At 49.0% G+C, this 12432-nt stretch overlaps 1 non-coding gene across 1 annotated transcript; it reads right to left on the reverse strand.

Moving 5' to 3' along the window:
• Positions 1-9735: 9735 nt before the first annotated feature.
• Positions 9736-9898, reverse strand: LOC144669885 (U1 spliceosomal RNA). Its single transcript, XR_013573785.1, has one exon. It is a non-coding gene; the product is annotated as a U1 spliceosomal RNA (small nuclear RNA).
• Positions 9899-12432: the final 2534 nt, after the last annotated feature.

The following is a 12432-nucleotide window of genomic DNA, read 5'->3' on the forward strand; positions in this document are numbered from 1 at the left end:
TGGGAAGGTGCTGTGGGAGGGGGTTGAGGTGTTGGGGCTGATGGAGGAGTGGATCAGGGTGTCTCGGAGGGAACGATCCCTGCGGAATGCCACCGGGGGGGTGAAGGGAAGATGTGTTTGGTGGTGGCATCATGCTGGAGTTGGCGGAAATGGCGGAGGATGATCCTTTGAATGCAGAGGCTGGTGGGGTGACCTCGAGGTAACCTTAAGTTTAATACAGCAGTAATCTCTATGCACTGATATATGCGTTTGTTTAGACTGTTTGTACTTTCTGTAACTTTGTAATTTCTATGACGCTATGTACCAATTTGCACTTTCACTATTTTAAAAATTAATTTGTAACATTTAGGTGAATGAGTCTAAATGTTAATCAGTAGTGTTGGGCACCACACTCTCCTAACATAATCCAAAAATAGAACTCATCATGCACATGGGTTGTACTTTGGAAAGAGTTAAAAGCACCAGCTTTAAGCTGTCAGGCACTATGAATTTGAAGATTGAACTGGGAGCAGAAGACCACAGAACTGATAGAGAAAAGGTGGGGGGAGGGGGAGAGAGAGAGAGGGGGGGAGGGGGAGTGAGAGAGAGGGGTGGAGGGGGAGAGAGAGAGAGAGGGAGAGAGGGGGGAGGGGGAGAGAGACGGGAGAGAGAGAGAGAGAGGGGGGAGGGGGAGAGAGAGGGAGAGGGGGAAGGAGGGGGAGAGAGAGGGAGAGAGAGAGGGGGGAGGGGGAGAGAGAGGGAGAAAGAGAGAGAGAGAGGGGGGGGAGGGGGAGAGAGAGGGAAAGGGGGAAGGAGGGGGAGAGAGAGAGAGAGGGGGGAGGGGGAGAGAGAGGGAGAAAGAGAGGGGGGAGGGGGAGAGAGACGGGAGAGAGAGAGAGAGCAAGTGAGCCTAGCTTGAATGGAGAAGTAAAAACTGTATTAAGTCAGTAAATTCACTGCCTAATTGGTTAATTCTTATTTTTGGTGCTTAATAAACGTTCCTGAGTTACATTACTAGATTGTGTTCTGTTGCCTGAATGGTTAAAGTCTCAAAAGAACAAACTAATATTGGGTGAGTGGATTTGGAGGTTAAAACCCTGAAAAAACTTAGTGGCCATGTACTGAACAACTCCACACAGACACACACAACAGGAAGAGACCAGCTGAGCTGCTACTTGGATACAAAGCAACAGCAAGATGCCAGAGCTGAGGGAGATCAGTGTAGATCAGGAGGTCTGAGATCATGATGCTGAAAAAATGCAGAGGCTGCTGCAAAGCTTTATGGAGACCACTGAAGGCGGGCGGTGGGGGGGCACGAGACAGTCTGATCAAATACTGCTGAGACAAAAGAATCTGAGGGAGAACGGATACACCATTTTACCCCAAGCTGTACACTGTCATTGCCGAGAAGGGAAACCGTGCGAATCTCCAGCTGCCAGAAGCAGTACTGTGTGGCACAAATTCTCCATGTGTCGAAAAGGATTCTGGTGACAAAGGCATAAGCAGCAGATGAACCAGATGTAGGAGCTGAGGCAAAGCTGACATCCAGTAATCCACAAGCCCAGGTCAGCAATGCTGACGGCAGGCACACAGCTAGCTATCCAGAGGGGAAAGCACCAGTTCCAGAGGGGAACCTAACCCTGACATGATGGCCAGAGTTCCCAAAACAGCAGGCAGGGCCACGATGCGACAGGTTTGGCTCAAAGAAGGGCAGGACTGGGCATTAAATATTCTCGGTGTTTGGGAGAGACAGGAAAGGGGGGAAACGGCCGGGGGTGGATGGGAGCGGCGATATTGGTTAAAGGTGGCTTTACAGTACTGGAAAGAGAGGATGTCCCAGAGGGGTCAAGGACAGGATCTCTCTGGCTAGAGCTAAGGAATGAAAAAGTTGCAATGACATTGATCAGTGTAGTATATAGATCGCCAACTAGTGGAAGGGATGTGGAGAGATAAATTTGCAAAGTAATTTCATAGAGGTGCAAGAATTATAGAGTAATCGTAATGGGGGACTTCAACTATTCAAATTCACACTGGGATAGGAATAGTGCAAAGGGACAAGAGGGGCCAGAGTTCCTGGAATGTGCTTAAGATCATTTTCGGCGGCAGCATCTTTCCAATCCAACCAGAGGGCAGGCACTGCTGGACCTGCTTCTGGGCAATGAGTTGGCCCAAGTGGTCAAATATCACTGGGAGAGCCTCGAGGGGACGGTGATCATTGTATCATAAGGTTTAGATTGCCCATGGAAAAGGACAGAGAACAATCCAGAGCAGGGATAATTAATTGGGGGAAAGACAACTTCGATGAGATGACAATGCACCTGAGTCAAGTGAGTTGGAATCGAATGTTGGCGGAAAAGACAGTGGCTGAACAATGGACCATGTTCAGAGAGAAAGTATTGTAGACAATGTCAAGGTATATTCCCTTGCAGGGAAAGGTCGGACAAATAAATCCAGAACGCCCCTGGATGATGAGAGATGGAGGTGAGGTTGAAATGGAAGGAGTGCACATATGTCAGGTGGAAACTACAATCGACAATCAGGCTAAATATAGAAAGACCAAAAGGGAAGTGAAGAAACTAATAAGAAAAGCAAGGAGAGAGCCTGAAAAGAAGCTTCCAGCGAACATAAAAGGGAATTTCAAGGTCTTCTATCAACATGTATATAAAAAGAAAGGTTGGTAAAAGAAAGGGTAGGGCGGATTAGGGACAACAAACGGGACTTGCACATGGAGGCTGGAGAAATAGTGGAGGTATTGAACAAGTAACGTCTGTCTTTACAAAGGAAGACGATGCTACCCAGGCCGAGGTGAGAGAGGAGGTAACTGGTACAGTAGAAGAATTTACAATTGATAGGAAGGTGGTGTTGGAAAGGCTATCTTTACTTAAAACAGATAAGGTACCAGGACCGGATGAGATGCATCCGAGTCTTCCAGTCTTCCTTAGACACCGGCGAGGTGCCATAGGACTGGAGAATTGTGAATGTTACACCCTTGTTCAAAAAGGGTTGCAAGGATAAAGCTGGCAACTACAGACCAGTCAGTTTGACCTCAGTGGTAGGGAAACTTCTGGAAACTATAGTACCGGATAAAATCAATAATCACCTAGACAAGTGCAGGATAATTAAGGAAAGTCAGCATGGCTTCATCAAGGGAAAATCATGTTGAACTAACTTGGAGTTTTGCGGAGGTAACAGAGAAGGCTGATGAAGGAAATGCTGTTGATGTGGTGTATATGGATTTTCAAAAGGCATTTGAGACAGTGCCACACAACAGACTTGTGAGCAAAATTCTAGCTCCTGGAATAAAAGGGAAAGTAGGCACTTGGATAAGAAATTGGTTGAGTGACAGGAAACAGTAGTGATAAATGGTTGTTTTCCAGATTGGAGGAAGGTTTGTAGTGGGGTTCCTCAGGGGTCAGTTGTGGGGCCCTTGCTCTTTCTGATATATATTAATGCTCTAGACTGTGGTTTGCAGGGCACGACTTCAACATTTGCAGTTGATACAAAGATTCAAAATGTTGTCAACTGTGATGAGCATAGTCTTGAACTTCAAAAGGACATCGACGTTGAAGATGCAGAAAATTTGGATTTATTTTAAAGTACTAGCCAGGACCAGCAGCTAAGGCACCAAAGCATACACAAACAGTCGCAGCCTTACATGAAAGCTATAAACTTGTACAAAGGGCTCAGCTGTAAATTTGCAGTTAGGAAATGGGAGACACACGGGCGGGGACACGGGATAACTCAATCAAGAGATGGGGAAGCCCATTTCGCACCGTCTGATAGCAATCTTCAAAAGGACAATGCCCAGTCCCTGCACTGCAATTACTGTACAAGAACACAATTATCAGCCCACCGGGGGGGGGGTCATTGTGCTGTGGCCTTTGTCTAACGAATACCATTAAGTTGTAACTGATAGTAAAAGATATATAAACTGTGCTCATTTCATCCTCGGTGGAGAAGCGCCCGAATTTCCCAGCATTTTCTCCCTGCATGTGTAATAAAGGAACCACTTGAATATTGCATCTGGACTCCGAGTGTTGAAATTTTGTCCCAGAGTATTCCTCGGACCTTTCAATTGGTGCTGCGAGCAGGGCCCGAAGGATGCAGGACACCGACGGGGAAATGGGATGAGTCAGTGTGAATTCATTTTTATTCATACTAAATCCGACTCCGTCCCGATCCAGGAACCGTCAGGCGCCCCACGTATCAGAAACCTGGGCTCCAGGCAATAGTTCAAGGGGTGGTAAGGGTGGGGTAGTTCGCTTGTCTTATAGATTGTTATAATTACATCCGGTATTAGCCGCAAGTAACGAGTTCGGTCAGAAAGGACCCAGGGTAAGAACCGTACCGCTGACAACAACTATACCCCGACCGTCTTACCCAGAGATGGCCAGTGGTGACAAACTCGAGTGGGGACCAGAGGGATCCTTGACACAGCATTGAGCTGACAAAAATAAGAAATCGATAGGCAAAATGATAAAGAACAATTGGAACCCATTTGACTCACCCGCTGATCAGAGAAAATGGTGGGATAATCAGAAAAAAGACAAAGATGATGAAGCCTGGATCCTAATGTTAAGACAACACGTAGAGTTAAGTAAGAAAGTAAATCGAATGTTGGCCAACAAATCCCAAAATGAAGAGCTGGTCCAGGCAAAAAATCTCATGTCAGTTTCGGCAGCTTTACCACAGCCACCAGGAGCTGCACAATACGCAGATAATGTAGATTGGAACGGGCTGGTGGAACAAGCAGCAGGATATGAGGAACAACGGGAAGCGGGTTGGGAATCACCACCCCCGTAACCCGTGGCCCCAATTAAGATAGAGCATGTGCCCCTGGTGCCCGGACAACCAGGCAGACCAGGCACAGCAGCAAGCTGATTTCCGAGCCTTTAGAGCAGAAATGGCACAAGACTTAGGGCAAGCCCCAGTTAATTGGAATACAGTGACTGGAGTAAAACAAGAAAAGGGCGAGAGTGCCCATGAATATGGCAATCGGAGGTTTGAGGCATATTGTAACTACAGGGTTGTAGGTGCTGCGCTGAACCGAGACGATGTACAGATTATGCAATTGTACAAGGATGGCCTTAGCCTGGCCCACCAGGCAATCCTAAACACCAGGCCTGGGCCCACCAGGCGATCCTAAACACCGGGCCCACCAGGCGATCCTAGACACCGGGCCCACCAGGCGATCCTAGACACCGGGCCCGGGCTAGTAGACAAGAACACATATGATCGAGGAAGATGGGCCACCGGGGTAGATAACCACATAGGGAAAACTAAGATAAAGGTGTCGGCAGTGAGGTTACAGACCCCACTGAAATGGTGGCCACTGCAGCAGCCGTTCCTAAACCCGAGGTGTGCTTTAATTGTAAAAACCCGAACATAAAATATTTACAGTGTTAGATGTAGCCAATGGATTTTGGTCGATACCACTGGACCAGGAATCCCAAGATAAATTCGCTTTCACAGTGGGAGGGAGACGGTGAACATGGGCGAGGCTCCCACAGGGATTCCACAACAGCCCCAACATCTTCCATCGGGTCACGAGTGAGAAGCTGAGTCCGTGCGACGTAGAGTCTAACAACAGTACAATCTTATAATATGCAGATGATATCCTAATAGCGTCAGAATCGGAAAGGGGCCACATCGGAGCTCTCCTCTGATAGTCATAAGGACACTGAAAAATGCTGGACTTAAGATAAACCCCTTTATGAGTTGCTGACCGGGAGGGCGATGCGCTTGCCAGAGGGCAGAGCCACCGGAAGTGAGGATATGGGACCCATCAGAGATAAAATTAAAAACGATATTAAGCAATTGGATGGACAGCTAAAGGAATTACAACAGGAAGTGAAGGACCAACAGGCTATCAGGGATTTAGAAGAGAGGACAAAAGGGGGACCCCCGTCACCACCGGCTGAGGTCGGAGACATGGTGTTTGTTCAAATCACCCCTAGCCAACCAGGTTTTGCCCCAAAATGGACTGGACCGTACGGAATTATTCACGTGCCTGCGCCGATATGAAGGGAAAAGCTAGGTGGAAACACTGGTCGCAACTGAAAAGGTATGATGTAAGTAAGAAAGACTAAATTACCAGGCAGCGGGGGGAAAACGGGCAACGAGCAGTCCGTACTGTGTAGGCCAAGTGGTTTAGGATTCATTCCCGATCTGGAGGACCGGCCATCTGAAAGACAAAAGGGGGAATCCTCAACTACGGGGAGGGTCACCGTGGGCTGTGCACAAGGAGGGACGTAAAGGAGAAAGCTACAGTGTGTGAGAGATTTTTCGCAATTTACCTTCACACCCCAGGAGAACAACAACTGGGGTCACTGTCCCGGGGAGGAAGACTTGGGAATGACAGATACCTGGCATTGGATCTTGAGGGCCAAACACGGAGAGTTGACTGCAACGGCGGACCCCCGGACCGACACCACCCTGCTATCACAGGACACGACGACACCACAGAGACTATCTTGCCCAGACATGACCCCTGGGCCACAGAATGGACTGGTACTGTATACGGACGGTGAACTCTTGTATGATAATGTTAAACATGAAATTGTACAGGTAATTGTGAACCTGGCAGGTATGCGACTGCCAGAGTATTGCAGAAACCAAGCGCCCCTACGAAAACTGTACAAATTACTGAGTAAGGCTGTGATTAATCAGGCGGCCGACGCCACGGGAGCCACTAGATTCAGGGCACCACCAGAAGAGAGAGTTAGTTAACAATGTACTGACAAGGGTGAACACAGGGACTTCCCTGGTAAACTCTCTCGACATTCAAGGAATCAACTCCGAGGTCACGAATCTTAAAGGGATCATGAGGCAGCTTGCTCATAAGAGTAGCGAGGGGTGGTGAAACGGCAGCGGCCCTAGGGGGCAAGAGTGTGGCATCTGTATTGGAAAGCGTACACGTTATAGAGACCCATGCTAAAGCCACCAGCCAATTAACAGAAAGGGAGGAACGACAAGAGGACAGCACCCAAAAAAGCCAGCTTACGGCCGGTGGATGATCGGGCAATTAAGACACAATCTGGGCCAGATCCAAAGTGGGGAGGTACCGGGCTGGATCAACAGTGCCCGGTTGTGGGGGATGGACAAGAACCCAGGCGTCATCGACGCATGTACATTGAAAGGAGTGACCAGGGTGTATGCGGTGATTCAGAAGTGCACCTCAAACCAAATGAACGTGATAGGTATGGGCAATCCCCTCAGTCACAGCAGACACGGGCCCACACCCTCAGTACCAAGTGGAGAACATTGGGTTAATCTGAGACAATGACTCCCTCCGGTACTACCCCATAGATATGCATGCCATATGCAAGAATGAGGGCATACACGGGGAATCACTGAGCGGGTGCAGGAGGAAAGGTAGCCTCACAATTAGCTCCCATCCAGTTGGAACGGGGGGGGGTGCTGGACAAATGCGGGTACAACCGAACGGAGGGTTGTATATTAGAAATTACCCACAGAGAAAACCATCACACCCGCTCAGGATACAAGGGAACCCCGGCTCCCAGTTACTATCAGACACGCGTGAATGATGTACGTCCAACAAAGGGGTCAGGTCTCAGTCAACCCCTCCGACACACTCCACCATGCCCTGGAACACTATGACGAACCTAAGCAGGCCCCAATTCCCAACCTTCCCGAAAGTCTGACAAAGTTGAAAGGTGTCTTACGAAAGGTGAGGAATCAGCATTACGTGTTACAGGCGGTGTTTAAAAGGCTAATCAATGATATGGAAGAGCACTTGAGAGATCCGACATGGTGGGAGCAAGTGTGGGAATGGGGGCTGAATGCGGACATACACCCCTGGATAAGAATAAGCTCTCATATACTCGTCGCAGTGCAGCTAGTGTTAGCATTGTTTAACTCTAATTCTTTCAATGTCTTCTCCAGACAATCCAAAAAGTACCAGGAGACCATGAGTGGCGTACTGAGAGGCTGCGAGGAGACATTTGCGTTACATTATGGGACCAGCAACACTCACACACACACAGATTACACAATCCACACTGACATCACTAAAAATCACAGACGGAATCTCAGTAACAATCCACATGCTTTGCACAGTCTTGTGTTGGGGGTTTAGTGTTTGATATTTCGAACTGCAGTGACATTCCCGACAAGATGAGTTAAAGTTTTAACCTTAACCAGAAAATGGCTGAAACATTGTTTTCCTGGGATGAACACGTCAAAGGACAGGAAGAATCAGAAAGTTGTCCTGCCCTGGGATTAACATATCAATGGACAGGCCTCCTGGGGAGCAGATTGAGAGACATCCCAACATGCCAGGGGTGGAGTCTGCAAACTGCTCATTCAGGATATACCTGGCTAGGAACCCAATCCGAAAACCGCCTCCAGAGTGCGGAGCTAGTCCCCACTCTGGTTTAATGTGCGTGTGTGTTCCCTCTGTCTCAATCTGCTTTATAACTCTTTGACTTGTTTGTATTTGGATGTTGCTGAGTTGTAACTGAGAGTGAATCATTGGCTCTTGCGTTATTTTGTTTGAAAATGTTCTTTGCTCTCTGTTTTAATGGAATTAATTTTCTCCCCCACCCCTCAAAGAATTTTTATTTTGAAACCTGCAATCTGAAGATCCAGACTGGGACAAGGACTCTTCTTCTTCAGGAGTTTCCTGAGACCTTCTCCAAGGCCGTGCCCCATGGGCCCACGTGAGTTTGTGTCCGTTTCTTACCCTGAGATTTAATTTCCTCTCCGGGACCCTGGTTTTCGGTGGCTCCGGTTAACCAGTTCCTGTTGGACTGCGGGCCTGGAGTTTCAAAAAGAAAATCCTGGGGTTAAAGTAGCCCAGCCTTGCAATCCAAAACTTACATGTTAGCCTCCAGTGTGTGAGGAACAGGAGCCCCACAAGAGGAAATGAAAAGTCCTAAAGTGAAGCTGCCTAAAATCTTGTTATAATTCAGGGACAATGCGTGTATTTTGGGCTGTGCGATCATTCTGACGGTTAAACGGGATTCCCGGTGGTCATTTTACTGAGGGTTTAGACTTCTATCTGCCTTTCTCCAGTTTTCTTTCTGTTTATTTCTTCGCTTTGCGCTATTTAAGCCTTCAAGGAATAATCACAGGTGAATTGATGGGCCTACAGCAGGGCAAGTGAGCTGCAGAAGGGGCAGGGAAAGACTTTTACACATGAGGAGAGGGGGCAGGAGTTTCAGAAGGTAGGAGTCACACAGAGGGGGTGGGAGGCTGCTGTTCGTTTCGGAGGGGGATAATTAGAATGAACATGGGGACAGGGTGCTTGTTCATGTTTGAAATAGTGAGGGGTCGCTGCTACATGTTTAAAATGGTGAATGCATATGAGTTAATAGCTGATATGAGTTTGTATTTATACAGACGTCCAGATAGATAGGGGGTGGGGCGGTGCTGGGAGTGCGGGGACTGTTGTGATGGTGGGTTGGGTGTTAGATGGGGGTTGTTTGAGAGAGATTTTTGAGTGGGCAAACGCGGGGTTAAAAATGGCGCGAGTAATTTGGCGGCCACGAAACAAACGGTCTGGCGAAAATGATGCATAGATGGAATAATTGTCGGCTGATAATGACAGGGAGGAAAAGAATGGGGGTTGGATAATATTTGCGAGGAGGAAAGAAAAAGCTAAATAACCAGTCCAGTATAGATTTTGAAGAGCACACATTGGGGGTTATATATTTCTTTTTTCAGAAAAGGTTGCTGACAGGAAATAGAAGAGAAAATGAAAGATATGATGAAATCTATTTTTTGAATTGTGAATCGGGGAGAGCGCAAACGCAGTCCCCCACTACCACAAATTTTACAGTCGAGTATCCCGCATTTGGGGACATCGCAGGCGTCAGCACACCCGAAGTGCAATGGGCTAGCATCGTCCTGGGAGAACCTTTTTTTTTTGCAAAAATATACTTTATTCATAAAATATCTTCAACCACATTCCAAACCATTTCAAAAACACCATTACAAGGGTACAATCCGGTTCAACTTTAACAAAATGTATCACCAGGTGCATCAGTACAAACAATATTACAATCATTTACAGGCTTTCACTTTGAGCTGTACAGCCCGAGGGGCTCTAAACAGTTCCCAGTCTCTCGGTGCGCTGTGGCAGAAAGGTCTTAGACAGCGGCCCTTCCCCATTGCGCTTTTGCAGCAGCTGCCCCAAGCTTTAGTGCGTCCCTCAGCACGTAGTCCTCGGCCTTGGAATGTGCCAGTCCGCAACACTCGGTCGGGGACAACTCTTTGCGCTGGAAGACCAACAAGTTTCGGGCAGACCAAAGAGCGTCTTTCACCGAGTTGATGATCCTCCAGCTGCAGTTGATGTTTGTCTCGGTGTGTGTCCCTGGGAACAGCCCGTAAAGCACAGAGTCCTGTGTCACAGAACTGCTCGGGATGAACCTCGACAGAAACCACTGCATCTCTCTCCAGATCTTCTTTGCAAAGGCACCAACTACAAGGATGTGAACAACGGTCTCATACCGACCACAGCCACCTCGAGGGCAACATGCCAAGGGGGTGAGACTCCTGACTTTGACAGTCTGCTCGGGGAACCATCCCACAGGGTCCACCCTCTCCTTTTCCCTCAGGGCCTCTAGGACGTTACGTGCTGACCACTGCCTGATGGACTTGTGGTCAAAGGTGTTTTTCTGCATAAATTTTTCCACCAGGGACAGGTGGTACGGCACGGTCCAACTACTTGGAGCGTTCCGCGGCAGCGTGGCCAGACCCATCCTTCGCAACACCGGGGACAGGTAGAACCTCAGCACGTAGTGACACTTGGTGTTTGCGTACTGAGGGTCTACGCACCGCTTGATGCAGCCACACACAAAGGTGGCCATCAGTATGAGGGCGATGTTGGGCACGTTTTTTTCCCCTTTATCTAGAGGCTTGTACATCGCGTCTCTGCGGACACGATCCATTTTTGACCTCCAGATAAAGCGGAAGATGGCTCGAGTGATCGCCACCACGCAGGAGTGTGGAATGGGCCAGACCTGCGCCACGTACAGCAACAGCGAGAGTGCCTCACACCTGATGACCAGGTTCTTACCCGCAATGGAGAGGGAGCGTCGCTCCCACATGCCCAGTTTCCTTTTCACCATAGCCACTCGCTCCTTCCAGTTTCTAACGCATGCCCCGGTCCCTCCGAACCATATCCCCAGCACCTTCAGGCCGTCAGCCCTGACAGTGAAGGGGACAAAGGATCGGTCAGCCCAGTTCCCAAAGAACATGGCCTCGCTCTTCCCACGATTTACCTTGGCTCCCGAGGCCAGTTCGAACTGGTCGCAAATGTGGATCAGTCTGCGCACCGACAGCGGATCCGAGCAGAAGACGACGACATCGTCCATGTACAGGGAGGCTTTTACCTGAGTGCCTCCACTGCCTGGGATCGTCACTCCTCTTATGCCCGGATCCTTCCTGATGGACTCGGCCAAGGGTTCTATGCAACACACGAAAAGAACAGGCGAGAGAGGTCAGCCCTGCCTGACTCCAGATTTAATCGGAAAGCTATCTGTTTCCCACCCATTGATTGAGACTGCGCTACTGATGTTAGTGTAGAGCAGTTGGATCCAATATCGAATTCCCTCCCCAAACCCCATTTTGGAAAGCACATCCACCACGTAGGTGTGCGATATTCTGTCAAAGGCCTTCTCCTGATCCAGGCTGATGAGGCAAATGTCCACACCCCTATCCTGCACATAGGCAATCGTATCCCTGAGCAGCGCCAGGCTGTCAGAGATCTTCCTGCCCGGCACAGTGCAGGTCTGGTCATGGTGTATCACCAATTCCAGAGCGGATTCGACCCGATTGGCGATGACCTTGGACAGAATCTTATAGTCCACATTCAACAGTGAAATGGGTCGCCAAATTCTAATTTCCTCCCTTTCTTCCTTGTGCTTGTAGATGAGGGTGATGATGCCTTTCCTCATGGATTCTGACATGCTGCCGGCCAGGAGCATACTCTCGTACACTTCTAGTAGGTCTGGGCCCTTCCAGTCCCACAGAGCCGAATACAACTCCACCGGCAAGCCGTCGCTTCTGGGGAGATTTACTCTTCTCGAAGGACTCAAGGGCCTAAGTCAGTTCGTCAGGAGTTCGCGGTTTGTCAAGCCTCTCCCGTGTACTGTCGACTAAGACCTCCGTGATAGAGGACAAGAAGGACTGGGAGGCCGTGCTGCCCGTGGGCTTCACGTCATACAATCCGGCATAAAACGATTTGCTGATCCTCAAAATGTCGGACTGCGCTGACTTTACTGAGCCGTCTTCTTCCTTCAGGCTGCTGATCACAGAGCTCTCTCTCTGTACCTTTTCGAAGAAGAAACGTGAGCACGTCTCATCCTGCTCCACGGAGCGCGCTCCGGAATGGAAGATGTTCTTGGAGGCAAAGGGCTAGGCTTGCTGGCTCTTCACCTCTTAGAGTTCCTCCTTGACATCGACCCCCACCGACTGCAGCCGGAGCAG

Source organism: Cetorhinus maximus, chromosome 29 (genome assembly GCF_964194155.1).
Source record: "Cetorhinus maximus chromosome 29, sCetMax3.hap1.1, whole genome shotgun sequence".
Classification (NCBI taxonomy): domain Eukaryota; kingdom Metazoa; phylum Chordata; class Chondrichthyes; order Lamniformes; family Cetorhinidae; genus Cetorhinus; species Cetorhinus maximus.